Here is a 14,393-nt window from a genome sequence, read left to right on the forward strand (position 1 = left end):
ATTCTTACCTTCGCCTGAGGAGTCCCAAAAGGACGAAACCGGTCGTGAAGTGGAATTTTTCTGGTGTGTTATTCTTTATTGAATTACTATATATCTGTCATACCACTTACTACATATTCAATTCTTTTTTACGGCTTGGCTTGCCTATAAAGAGTGGTTATTTTGTGTAAAATTATCAGATTAAAAGCGCCAGGGGTGCACTCTGTACAATCATAACACTTGGGTAATACGCCCTTAAAGACAGTTATTCATAGCCAATGTATACACTTCAACGCACCAGTAGAATCACTGTGTTCGAGTGGTACGGACCTCAGTTCGTGACACAAAGATCCGTGGTTCGATTCCTACCTTCGCCTGATGAGTCCCAAAGGACGAAACCGGTTGTGAAGTGGCATTTTTCTGATGTGTTAATCTTTATTGAATTACTACATATATATATATATATATATATATATATATATATATAAACTGTTAACATCTTGCAGCATAGTTGTTTAACAGTTGTTCCGTTATTCCTATATATATATATATATATATATATATATATATATATATATATATATATATATATATATATATATGTATATATATGTGTATATATATACATATTCATCACTGTGGTCGAGTGGTACGGACTTCGGTTTGTGACACGAAGATCCAGGGTTCGATTCTTACCTTCGCCTGAGGAGTCCCAAAAGGACGAAACCGGTCGTGAAGTGGAATTTTTCTGGTGGGCCATTCCACACCAAGTGGTCCCAACATGGCAAAATTAGAAAGGGTTATTAGATGTCTAACTTTGTGTTTAATTGAAAGTAAGAAGGTTAGACTTTCTTAAACTGTAAAAGTTTTCCTCTTCTGATTACTCAATCTTGGGTTATAGCAATGAGTATCCATCTCAAACTGTAGGCACCTTCACTGTGAATTATCAAATAATAATTGAAAGTAGAAAAAATCCTTAAATGAAAGGAAAGTCCAAGCTTTCTTTTCATGTGGCAGTTAAATGCAGTCTGCTAATCTATTTAATAACAAAATTTAACAAATTGTCTTTGTTACTGTTAACACAGATTATGTTAAAAATGCCACACTCAGGCTGTGACTTACGTGACAAGAATAAGAGCAAATGTTTTCCTCACATGATATGTAGTGTGCTAGAGCAAAGTGAGCTACAATTGAAAAGGTAGCTATAAAGGTTGATCTGTAATACCACCACTTTTGATAAATTTAACAAACTTTAACAAATTTATGGACTCCGGAAATGTGTGACTTACGTGACGTCACGTAAGTCACAAAGGGAAGTGTAACTTACGTGACAAGTTAATTCTCAACACTTTCACACAGTTTTAATGTCTTTTATACTATAAAAAGTTTATAACACCTTCCTCTTTATCAAAGATACCTACTCAGTTTTAAAATTCAGTAACAATATTTATAATTGAAGTAAAATTGAAAGGTTACATAAGTGAATTGCAAAAAATGTCTCAAACAGCTCAAACTTAGAACAATATTCCTTGTTACCTTAAAGTCTCATGACGGGTTTGCCAAATTTAAACTTCAACTTTTCCAGCTTACTGCACTGAAAGCTCAGTGAGAATGACACCCTTTTATGCAGTTTCCATATCAATATTCGTTACTTTTATTTGTTTATATATGTCCATAAACAACAGATTTCTTAACAAGTCCATAGATTCTATAAAATTCAATCAAAATGTGCAAACCCAGCCGGCAGATCATGCGCCAATCAAATCTCTCTGTTTTGTTTACAACGGTTATGCCTAGGACTACAGTACTTTCACTTTCGTGGCTCTCCTGTGGTAGGTTTGTTCTCGTGAATTGTATCTTTCTTTCATTCTCTTGAATAGTATCTTTCTTTCGGTCTTACTGATTTACAGTACCTTGCAAAATTGTATCATTTCCTTCCATTGCAATGAATATAAACAGGTATTTTCAAGAGTTTCCTCCGTTAATTGGGTAAAAAAAAGTGGACGATAAGAGTATAAGTTAAGTAGGTTACATTTGTGTAATGAACGTGCTGATATGGGCAGTTGCAGTGATTTTACAGTAAATCGTTCGCGTCATACGGGCAGAAAATAAATTTCTTTTGTTTGATTGCGACAGTTTTTCTCCATTAAACCCCCCTGGTCAGAGTGCATTTAGAAGAAACATTGAAACTGCTTCAGAACTTTTGTTTTCCGAATTTCATCAGCAAACACATATTGAGACTTCTTTAAATGTGAATTGCAGTCTACCCCTGAAATGCACAAGGTGCTTCAGGGGGTAAAATTTGTTTTAATAATGTTTTCGGGCTGGTTGAAGATTTTATCTACCGTAAGAGGCCATTTCCACATTGTGGTGGTGGCAGGAACCATATTTGTAACCTCTCCTGGGTACAGTACATCATCATATTTTACAACAACCCTGTCATCTACCTTAATATGAGAGGTCAGAGCTGGGAAAACAACATAAGTAACTGACATTAGTGGATCTCCTTCAGTATCTAATGCGGTTTTCCAAATACACATCTTGCCACCTTCTGCCTTTACCCCATGGATTTATATGGATTAATTATTTTAATCCAAATTCCCAAAAGTGACTAAAGTATGTGTTACCAAAAAGGTTTAGATTATAACCAAAAATGTAGAAATGCAAATACATTAGAAGTATTCTGTATTAACCAGTCTAGAAAAACTTGTTTACTACTAATTAAGAAACTATTTAGCTACTGTAGCACTTAAGTTAAGATATTTCGCAGAACTAGTCTATAGGACTTTTTGTGTACAAGTGAACTTCTAGATTCTATTTTTATGTGGAATAGACCCCTCCCCTTCCCCCAATCTCAATATAATGAACTTGTAAACATGTCCTTAGCCTGTGTTACTTTGTATCTTTGGAAACTGTGAGAGGAAACTGAGCAGTTTCACACGTGTGACTTACGTGACAATTTTTTGTGACTTACGTGACGTCGCTAATTTGCATATGAATACCGGTATAAAATGCATATCAATTAAATTTTACCTTGAAGTTATTCCTCAATGTGTCCTTTTCAGATATAATAGGCAATTTAGCAGATTTCTGTCAATACTTCACAGGATTTATTGATTTCCTTCAAAAAGTTGAAATTCTTCATTTCTCTGCGTGACTTACGTGACACAAGTTGAGGGCGCTATAATTCGCAATGGGAAAGCATTAACGTTTTGCAGTGGTGGCAGAATTTATTGTGGGTATTCAAAGTTCAGGAATGATAGGCATATGACTTAACTCAAGACTTGCACTGAACTGGAGATTGAAAACAAGTGTCAATTGTCTCTCTGATTTGTGACTTACGTGACGTGGAATGGCCCTGGTGTGTTATTCTTTATTGAATTACTATATATCTGTCATACCACTTACTACATATTCAATTCTTATTTACGGCTTGGCTTGCCTATAAAGAGTGGTTATTTTGTGTAAAATTATCAGATTAAAAGCGCCAGGGGTGCACTCTGTACAATCATAACACTTGGGTAATACGCCCTTAAAGACAGTTATTCATAGCCAATGTATACACTTCAACGCACCAGTAGAATCACTGTGTTCGAGTGGTACGGACCTCAGTTCGTGACACAAAGATCCGTGGTTCGATTCCTACCTTCGCCTGATGAGTCCCAAAGGACGAAACCGGTTGTGAAGTGGCATTTTTCTGATGTGTTAATCTTTATTGAATTACTACATATATATATATGTATATATATATATATATATATATATATATATATATAGATATAGATATAGATTTATATATATATAGATGAAAGTTGCTACGCGCCTGCACCCAGGCAAATGTCCCCTCTCCCCCAATATTTGAAACAAATCGTGGCTCTTTTGCGGGGTACAGAACTTAAATACCTTCAATGCCTCTAAGTTGCATCCTAAAGTAGATGCCTTCATTGCTATTAGAAGTCAAACAATAATTATAACTGAGGTTTTAATACTGAAATATGAAAATTCACCTTTTGATGCTGTATTCTGGGTCATATTGTATGAGTGCCAGGATACCTTGTAGGGTAGAGACAGTGAAGTAAAATTTCAATTTGTCCCTCAAGTACGCAATTCTTTGATAAATTATTGGATTTTACAGCTCGGTAGTCTATACAGTTAATTTATTATGACCATTGAAGGACCTTAATACATATGATTTGAGTACCAGTGTAGCTTGTGGGGTATATATATATATATATATATATATATATATATATATATATATCTATATATATATATTTCAAAATATAAATATATAGATATATAAATATATAGATATATATATATATATATATATATATATATATATATATTTTAAAATATAAATATATATAGATATAGATATGTAAATATATATATACAAAATATCACGACGCATGCGAACTGCACCCAGGCAAATATTCCCCCCCCCCCCAATATTTGAAACAAATCAAAACAAATAAAGTTGATGGCTTCATTGCTATTAGAAGTCAAACACTAATTATAACTGAGGTTTTATACTGGAATATGAAAATTCACCTATTGATGCTGTATTCTGGGTCATGTTATATGAGTGCTAGGATACCTTTTGGGGTACAGACAGTGAAATAAAATTTCAATTTGTCCCTCAAGTACTAAACTCTCTCACTAGCAAATTCTTTGATAAATTATTGGAATTTACAGCTTGGTCATCTGTAAATTAAATTGATTATTCCCATTGTTGGACCTTATATATATGATATGAGTACCAGCTCTGTAGCTTGTGGGGTACAGAACTGAGCAAACCAACTGAGGAAATTCCTTGATATGCGTTCTGTGGTAAGTTTAGTGTAAAACTCTGGTACAAAAGGGGTTACAAGTTTGGTACAGATATAGGGTAAACTATCTCAAATTCACTGTGTACTATATAATGACCATATTGGAATAGTTAAACTATGTTTATCATATAGTACACGGCACGGTGAATTTGAGATAAAACCATGGTGAAGATGAAATAGAAAGTGATAAACACCATGGCAAAATTGTGGTTTAGTACTATGGTCAAACTGTGGTAAACTGCATAGGACCAAAACTATACATAGTTTACAATCAAAAAAAGGTGGTTTTCTGCTCCTTTTTTCAGGGCTATAGCAATTTAAAGACAATTAAGTATGATTATAGTTTGATATGTGCGTTTCCAAGAACTAAAGCATAGTTCATCATTAGATGTACACGCTGAGCCAATATTAAGTCCATCTGTTTTACAGGTTACATCTCTATGTTCCGACGTCTCTATGTTCCGACGTCTCTATGTTCCGACGTCTCTATGTTCCGACGTCTCTATGTTCCGACGTCTCTATGTTCCGACGTCTCTATGTTCCGACGTCTCTATTGTTCCGACAAATTGTTTGGACTCTTAATTTTTTTTGACCAAAATTTTTTCGGACCCATTTTTTTGTGACCCAATTTTTTTCGGACCCCATTTTTTTGTGACCCAATTTTTATCGGACCCCATTTTTTTAGGACCCTATTTTTTTGGACCCAATTTTTTTGTGACCCAATTTTTATCGGACCCCATTTTTTAGGACCCAATTTTTTTGGACCCTAATTTTTTTCGGGCCCAATTTTGTGGACCCAATTCTTTGGACCAAAATTTTTTCGGACCCAATTTTTTTCTGGCCCAATTTTTGTTCACCCAAATTTTTTTGTGGACCCAATTGTTTTTGGACCAAATTTTTGTGGACCCAATTTGTGGGGACCCATTTTTTCGGGCTTAATTTTTGGGACCCATATTTTTGGGACCTAATTAGGGGTCAGGGAAAAAATTGGTCAGAAATCATGTTGGTCCAAAAGTTGGGTCCCAAAAAAATTTGGGTCCGAAAAATTTGGGTCCAAAATAATTGGGTCCCAAAAAACATTGGTCAGAATAAAATTTGGTCCGAAAACATGTTGGTAAAAAGTTTGCACAGAAAAATATGGGTCCCAAAAAATTGGGTCCGAAAAAAATGGGGTCCGAAAAAAAATTGGGTCACAAATGGGGTCCGACTAAAATTTGGTCCAAAATATGAGAGTCCAAACAATTTGTCGGAACATAGAGACGTCGGAACATAGAGACGTCGGAACATTGGGATGTCACCGTTTTACATAACGCTGTGTTTGGCCGTATGTTAATACGTTGATATTTGAAAGGAATAATGCATTTTCCAATCGCGAATTTGGTATCATTGAAAAAATGCATAGATTATACTAGCCAATTGTTTCAAAAATGTGCATTCACTCATGTCAAGTTCACGGCAAATTAAACGGTTCTTTCTTGAGCCATGCAAAAAGACGCCAAATTCAATGGAGATTTACCAGAAAGTACGGCAAAAAAAGAAGTTCCCACTGTTTTCTTATGAAGAAATAAATTTGATGAGATTCAACTTACCGCGTCTTGGTGTCTAGAAATGCCTTTGCATTATTCAAATCTTTAACCAGAGGGGTGTGTCTCTAAGCAGTTTCACGAAATTCCATACATCTGAACAAATTTAGGGGCGGGGCTTCAAGAAAATTGCTCCCTGACTGAGCTCATATACTCGCTCGTATGGAAAGCCGTTTTAACATTTAATAAGGAATTTCAGATATCTCGAAATAATTTCAGATATCTCAAATTAAATTACAGATATCTCGAATTTATTTAAGATATCTACAAATAATTGCAGATATCTTAAAATCAATTTCAGATATCTCGAAATACCAGGGAATTTCAGATATCTGAAATTGAATTCGAGATATCTCGAATTCATTTTCAGATATCTCGAATTCAATTTCAGATATCTGAAATAGAATTTTAGATATCTCGAATTCAATTTCAGATATCTCGAATTCACTTTCAGATATCTGAAATAAAATTTCAGATATCTCGAATTCATTTTCAGATATCTCGAATTCAATTTCAGATATCTCGAATTCAATTTCAGATATCTGAAATAGAATTTCAGATATCTCGAATTCAATTACAGATATCTCGAATTCAATTAGAGATATCTGAAAATTCTCGATTAAATGTTAAAATGGCTTTCCATACGTGCCATTTTAACATTTAATCGGGAATTTCCGCATATGCATTGCAGATATCTGGAATTCAATTGCAGATATCTCGAATTCAATTTCAGATATCTCGAATTAGATTTGCAGATATCTCGAATTCAATTTCAGATATCTCGAATTAAATTTCAGATATCTGAAATAGAATTTCAGATATCTCGAATTCAATTTCGGATATCTCGAATTCAATTTCAGATATCTCGAATTCAATTTCAGATATCTGAATTAGAATTTCAGATATCTCTAAATCTATTTTAGATATCTCGAATTCAATTTCAGATATCTGAAATAAAATTTCAGATATCTCGAATTCAATTTAAGATATCTCGAATTCAATTTTAGATATCTGAAATAGAATTTTAGATATCTAAAATAAGAAACAATTTAAGATATCTGAAATTCCCGATTAAATGTTAAAATGGCTTTCCATACGCTCGTTGGGACTGTCAAAGGGCTCTGTGAGTTGAACAACAAAGATGCAAAAAGAACATTAGACCAATCACAGTCCATTATTCACAAGATACACCTGGCATCAGGCTTGAGCCAAGGAATGCTATGCTAAAGGAGTAAAAATGTTGCATATATGGCTGGAAATTACAGATGTAGCCGTTGGACAAGTATTCTTGAATTTCTTGGTACGCTAATAGATTTTATAGTCTTTGTAAGTTTCCTATCACTATTTCTTCTTATCAGTTATCAGAAAAGACAAAGCGTCTCTCAGTTGGTTGTTCGTTACGTTGATGAACACATGTGTCCAACTTTAATGTTACCAATGTATCATCTTTGCCGTCAGCAGCGATATTTTTCAACTTGTACTTGAAAGTGTAGACGGTAAGTTCTCTTCACTCCTTTAAAAGAAATGTATTTTACCGCCAAGAGACCACCCGCGAGCCGAGTGCAATTTGGTACCTTCGAACACCTGTGAACATCTTAATAGCGTGAATGGGGTAGAGCAATTGATTGTATTTTCTCGGCAGGGGGTCTTATAATAACATCTACGTTTAGGAACACCTGGGGCAGGAAGTGTTTGTGATAACAAACGAATTATATTTTATCATCATCAGCAGGTTTAACAGTTAAGCAGCCGATTGATTGAGCAAACCCTTCATTAGTTTAACATTCAAAGACGACTTTAAGTAAATATTTTCTTGTGCTGTCAGTATCAGAGTAGTTTTCTAGCTGACGAGATCATCCGGTGATAGGGATGACCGTGATTTTTTGCTGAACACGAACTTGAACGTGAACTTCGTAATGTACAGTAACACGTTTATGTGATGTTAAAACTGTAAGAAAACGTTAATTATGCCAACACATTTCTTTTCGACAATTTTCTTCAGAATGTTGTTCCGTTATTCCTATATATATATATATATATATATATATATATATATATATATATATATATATATATATATGTATATATATGTGTATATATATACATATTCATCACTGTGGTCGAGTGGTACGGACTTCGGTTTGTGACACGAAGATCCAGGGTTCGATTCTTACCTTCGCCTGAGGAGTCCCAAAAGGACGAAACCGGTCGTGAAGTGGAATTTTTCTGGTGTGTTATTCTTTATTGAATTACTATATATCTGTCATACCACTTACTACATATTCAATTCTTATTTACGGCTTGGCTTGCCTATAAAGAGTGGTTATTTTGTGTAAAATTATCAGATTAAAAGCGCCAGGGGTGCACTCTGTACAATCATAACACTTGGGTAATACGCCCTTAAAGACAGTTATTCATAGCCAATGTATACACTTCAACGCACCAGTAGAATCACTGTGTTCGAGTGGTACGGACCTCAGTTCGTGACACAAAGATCCGTGGTTCGATTCCTACCTTCGCCTGATGAGTCCCAAAGGACGAAACCGGTTGTGAAGTGGCATTTTTCTGATGTGTTAATCTTTATTGAATTACTACATATATATATATGTATATATATATATATATATATATATATATATATATATAGATATAGATATAGATTTATATATATATAGATGAAAGTTGCTACGCGCCTGCACCCAGGCAAATGTCCCCTCTCCCCCAATATTTGAAACAAATCGTGGCTCTTTTGCGGGGTACAGAACTTAAATACCTTCAATGCCTCTAAGTTGCATCCTAAAGTAGATGCCTTCATTGCTATTAGAAGTCAAACAATAATTATAACTGAGGTTTTAATACTGAAATATGAAAATTCACCTTTTGATGCTGTATTCTGGGTCATATTGTATGAGTGCCAGGATACCTTGTAGGGTAGAGACAGTGAAGTAAAATTTCAATTTGTCCCTCAAGTACGCAATTCTTTGATAAATTATTGGATTTTACAGCTCGGTAGTCTATACAGTTAATTTATTATGACCATTGAAGGACCTTAATACATATGATTTGAGTACCAGTGTAGCTTGTGGGGTATATATATATATATATATATATATATATATATATATATATATCTATATATATATATTTCAAAATATAAATATATAGATATATAAATATATAGATATATATATATATATATATATATATATATATATATATATATATTTTAAAATATAAATATATATAGATATAGATATGTAAATATATATATACAAAATATCACGACGCATGCGAACTGCACCCAGGCAAATATTCCCCCCCCCCCCCAATATTTGAAACAAATCAAAACAAATAAAGTTGATGGCTTCATTGCTATTAGAAGTCAAACACTAATTATAACTGAGGTTTTATACTGGAATATGAAAATTCACCTATTGATGCTGTATTCTGGGTCATGTTATATGAGTGCTAGGATACCTTTTGGGGTACAGACAGTGAAATAAAATTTCAATTTGTCCCTCAAGTACTAAACTCTCTCACTAGCAAATTCTTTGATAAATTATTGGAATTTACAGCTTGGTCATCTGTAAATTAAATTGATTATTCCCATTGTTGGACCTTATATATATGATATGAGTACCAGCTCTGTAGCTTGTGGGGTACAGAACTGAGCAAACCAACTGAGGAAATTCCTTGATATGCGTTCTGTGGTAAGTTTAGTGTAAAACTCTGGTACAAAAGGGGTTACAAGTTTGGTACAGATATAGGGTAAACTATCTCAAATTCACTGTGTACTATATAATGACCATATTGGAATAGTTAAACTATGTTTATCATATAGTACACGGCACGGTGAATTTGAGATAAAACCATGGTGAAGATGAAATAGAAAGTGATAAACACCATGGCAAAATTGTGGTTTAGTACTATGGTCAAACTGTGGTAAACTGCATAGGACCAAAACTATACATAGTTTACAATCAAAAAAAGGTGGTTTTCTGCTCCTTTTTTCAGGGCTATAGCAATTTAAAGACAATTAAGTATGATTATAGTTTGATATGTGCGTTTCCAAGAACTAAAGCATAGTTCATCATTAGATGTACACGCTGAGCCAATATTAAGTCCATCTGTTTTACAGGTTACATCTCTATGTTCCGACGTCTCTATGTTCCGACGTCTCTATGTTCCGACGTCTCTATGTTCCGACGTCTCTATGTTCCGACGTCTCTATGTTCCGACGTCTCTATGTTCCGACGTCTCTATTGTTCCGACAAATTGTTTGGACTCTTAATTTTTTTTGACCAAAATTTTTTCGGACCCATTTTTTTGTGACCCAATTTTTTTCGGACCCCATTTTTTTGTGACCCAATTTTTATCGGACCCCATTTTTTTAGGACCCTATTTTTTTGGACCCAATTTTTTTGTGACCCAATTTTTATCGGACCCCATTTTTTAGGACCCAATTTTTTTGGACCCTAATTTTTTTCGGGCCCAATTTTGTGGACCCAATTCTTTGGACCAAAATTTTTTCGGACCCAATTTTTTTCTGGCCCAATTTTTGTTCACCCAAATTTTTTTGTGGACCCAATTGTTTTTGGACCAAATTTTTGTGGACCCAATTTGTGGGGACCCATTTTTTCGGGCTTAATTTTTGGGACCCATATTTTTGGGACCTAATTAGGGGTCAGGGAAAAAATTGGTCAGAAATCATGTTGGTCCAAAAGTTGGGTCCCAAAAAAATTTGGGTCCGAAAAATTTGGGTCCAAAATAATTGGGTCCCAAAAAACATTGGTCAGAATAAAATTTGGTCCGAAAACATGTTGGTAAAAAGTTTGCACAGAAAAATATGGGTCCCAAAAAATTGGGTCCGAAAAAAATGGGGTCCGAAAAAAAATTGGGTCACAAATGGGGTCCGACTAAAATTTGGTCCAAAATATGAGAGTCCAAACAATTTGTCGGAACATAGAGACGTCGGAACATAGAGACGTCGGAACATTGGGATGTCACCGTTTTACATAACGCTGTGTTTGGCCGTATGTTAATACGTTGATATTTGAAAGGAATAATGCATTTTCCAATCGCGAATTTGGTATCATTGAAAAAATGCATAGATTATACTAGCCAATTGTTTCAAAAATGTGCATTCACTCATGTCAAGTTCACGGCAAATTAAACGGTTCTTTCTTGAGCCATGCAAAAAGACGCCAAATTCAATGGAGATTTACCAGAAAGTACGGCAAAAAAAGAAGTTCCCACTGTTTTCTTATGAAGAAATAAATTTGATGAGATTCAACTTACCGCGTCTTGGTGTCTAGAAATGCCTTTGCATTATTCAAATCTTTAACCAGAGGGGTGTGTCTCTAAGCAGTTTCACGAAATTCCATACATCTGAACAAATTTAGGGGCGGGGCTTCAAGAAAATTGCTCCCTGACTGAGCTCATATACTCGCTCGTATGGAAAGCCGTTTTAACATTTAATAAGGAATTTCAGATATCTCGAAATAATTTCAGATATCTCAAATTAAATTACAGATATCTCGAATTTATTTAAGATATCTACAAATAATTGCAGATATCTTAAAATCAATTTCAGATATCTCGAAATACCAGGGAATTTCAGATATCTGAAATTGAATTCGAGATATCTCGAATTCATTTTCAGATATCTCGAATTCAATTTCAGATATCTGAAATAGAATTTTAGATATCTCGAATTCAATTTCAGATATCTCGAATTCACTTTCAGATATCTGAAATAAAATTTCAGATATCTCGAATTCATTTTCAGATATCTCGAATTCAATTTCAGATATCTCGAATTCAATTTCAGATATCTGAAATAGAATTTCAGATATCTCGAATTCAATTACAGATATCTCGAATTCAATTAGAGATATCTGAAAATTCTCGATTAAATGTTAAAATGGCTTTCCATACGTGCCATTTTAACATTTAATCGGGAATTTCCGCATATGCATTGCAGATATCTGGAATTCAATTGCAGATATCTCGAATTCAATTTCAGATATCTCGAATTAGATTTGCAGATATCTCGAATTCAATTTCAGATATCTCGAATTAAATTTCAGATATCTGAAATAGAATTTCAGATATCTCGAATTCAATTTCGGATATCTCGAATTCAATTTCAGATATCTCGAATTCAATTTCAGATATCTGAATTAGAATTTCAGATATCTCTAAATCTATTTTAGATATCTCGAATTCAATTTCAGATATCTGAAATAAAATTTCAGATATCTCGAATTCAATTTAAGATATCTCGAATTCAATTTTAGATATCTGAAATAGAATTTTAGATATCTAAAATAAGAAACAATTTAAGATATCTGAAATTCCCGATTAAATGTTAAAATGGCTTTCCATACGCTCGTTGGGACTGTCAAAGGGCTCTGTGAGTTGAACAACAAAGATGCAAAAAGAACATTAGACCAATCACAGTCCATTATTCACAAGATACACCTGGCATCAGGCTTGAGCCAAGGAATGCTATGCTAAAGGAGTAAAAATGTTGCATATATGGCTGGAAATTACAGATGTAGCCGTTGGACAAGTATTCTTGAATTTCTTGGTACGCTAATAGATTTTATAGTCTTTGTAAGTTTCCTATCACTATTTCTTCTTATCAGTTATCAGAAAAGACAAAGCGTCTCTCAGTTGGTTGTTCGTTACGTTGATGAACACATGTGTCCAACTTTAATGTTACCAATGTATCATCTTTGCCGTCAGCAGCGATATTTTTCAACTTGTACTTGAAAGTGTAGACGGTAAGTTCTCTTCACTCCTTTAAAAGAAATGTATTTTACCGCCAAGAGACCACCCGCGAGCCGAGTGCAATTTGGTACCTTCGAACACCTGTGAACATCTTAATAGCGTGAATGGGGTAGAGCAATTGATTGTATTTTCTCGGCAGGGGGTCTTATAATAACATCTACGTTTAGGAACACCTGGGGCAGGAAGTGTTTGTGATAACAAACGAATTATATTTTATCATCATCAGCAGGTTTAACAGTTAAGCAGCCGATTGATTGAGCAAACCCTTCATTAGTTTAACATTCAAAGACGACTTTAAGTAAATATTTTCTTGTGCTGTCAGTATCAGAGTAGTTTTCTAGCTGACGAGATCATCCGGTGATAGGGATGACCGTGATTTTTTGCTGAACACGAACTTGAACGTGAACTTCGTAATGTACAGTAACACGTTTATGTGATGTTAAAACTGTAAGAAAACGTTAATTATGCCAACACATTTCTTTTCGACAATTTTCTTCAGAATGTTGTTCCGTTATTCCTATATATATATATATATATATATATATATATATATATATATATATATATATATATATATGTATATATATGTGTATATATATACATATTCATCACTGTGGTCGAGTGGTACGGACTTCGGTTTGTGACACGAAGATCCAGGGTTCGATTCTTACCTTCGCCTGAGGAGTCCCAAAAGGACGAAACCGGTCGTGAAGTGGAATTTTTCTGGTGTGTTATTCTTTATTGAATTACTATATATCTGTCATACCACTTACTACATATTCAATTCTTATTTACGGCTTGGCTTGCCTATAAAGAGTGGTTATTTTGTGTAAAATTATCAGATTAAAAGCGCCAGGGGTGCACTCTGTACAATCATAACACTTGGGTAATACGCCCTTAAAGACAGTTATTCATAGCCAATGTATACACTTCAACGCACCAGTAGAATCACTGTGTTCGAGTGGTACGGACCTCAGTTCGTGACACAAAGATCCGTGGTTCGATTCCTACCTTCGCCTGATGAGTCCCAAAGGACGAAACCGGTTGTGAAGTGGCATTTTTCTGATGTGTTAATCTTTATTGAATTACTACATATATATATATGTATATATATATATATATATATATATATATATATATATAGATATAGATATAGATTTATATATATATAGATGAAAGTTGCTACGCGCCTGCACCCAGGCAA

General features: G+C 34.2%; 1 long non-coding RNA gene across 1 annotated transcript in view; it reads left to right on the forward strand.

The window, feature by feature from the left end:
* LOC139967729 (uncharacterized) overlaps window positions 1–14,393 on the forward strand; it is a 217,907-nt gene that overhangs the window by 75,534 nt on the left and 127,980 nt on the right. The window lies entirely within an intron of this gene.

This window comes from Apostichopus japonicus, chromosome 1, assembly GCF_037975245.1.
Source record: "Apostichopus japonicus isolate 1M-3 chromosome 1, ASM3797524v1, whole genome shotgun sequence".
Classification (NCBI taxonomy): domain Eukaryota; kingdom Metazoa; phylum Echinodermata; class Holothuroidea; order Aspidochirotida; family Stichopodidae; genus Apostichopus; species Apostichopus japonicus.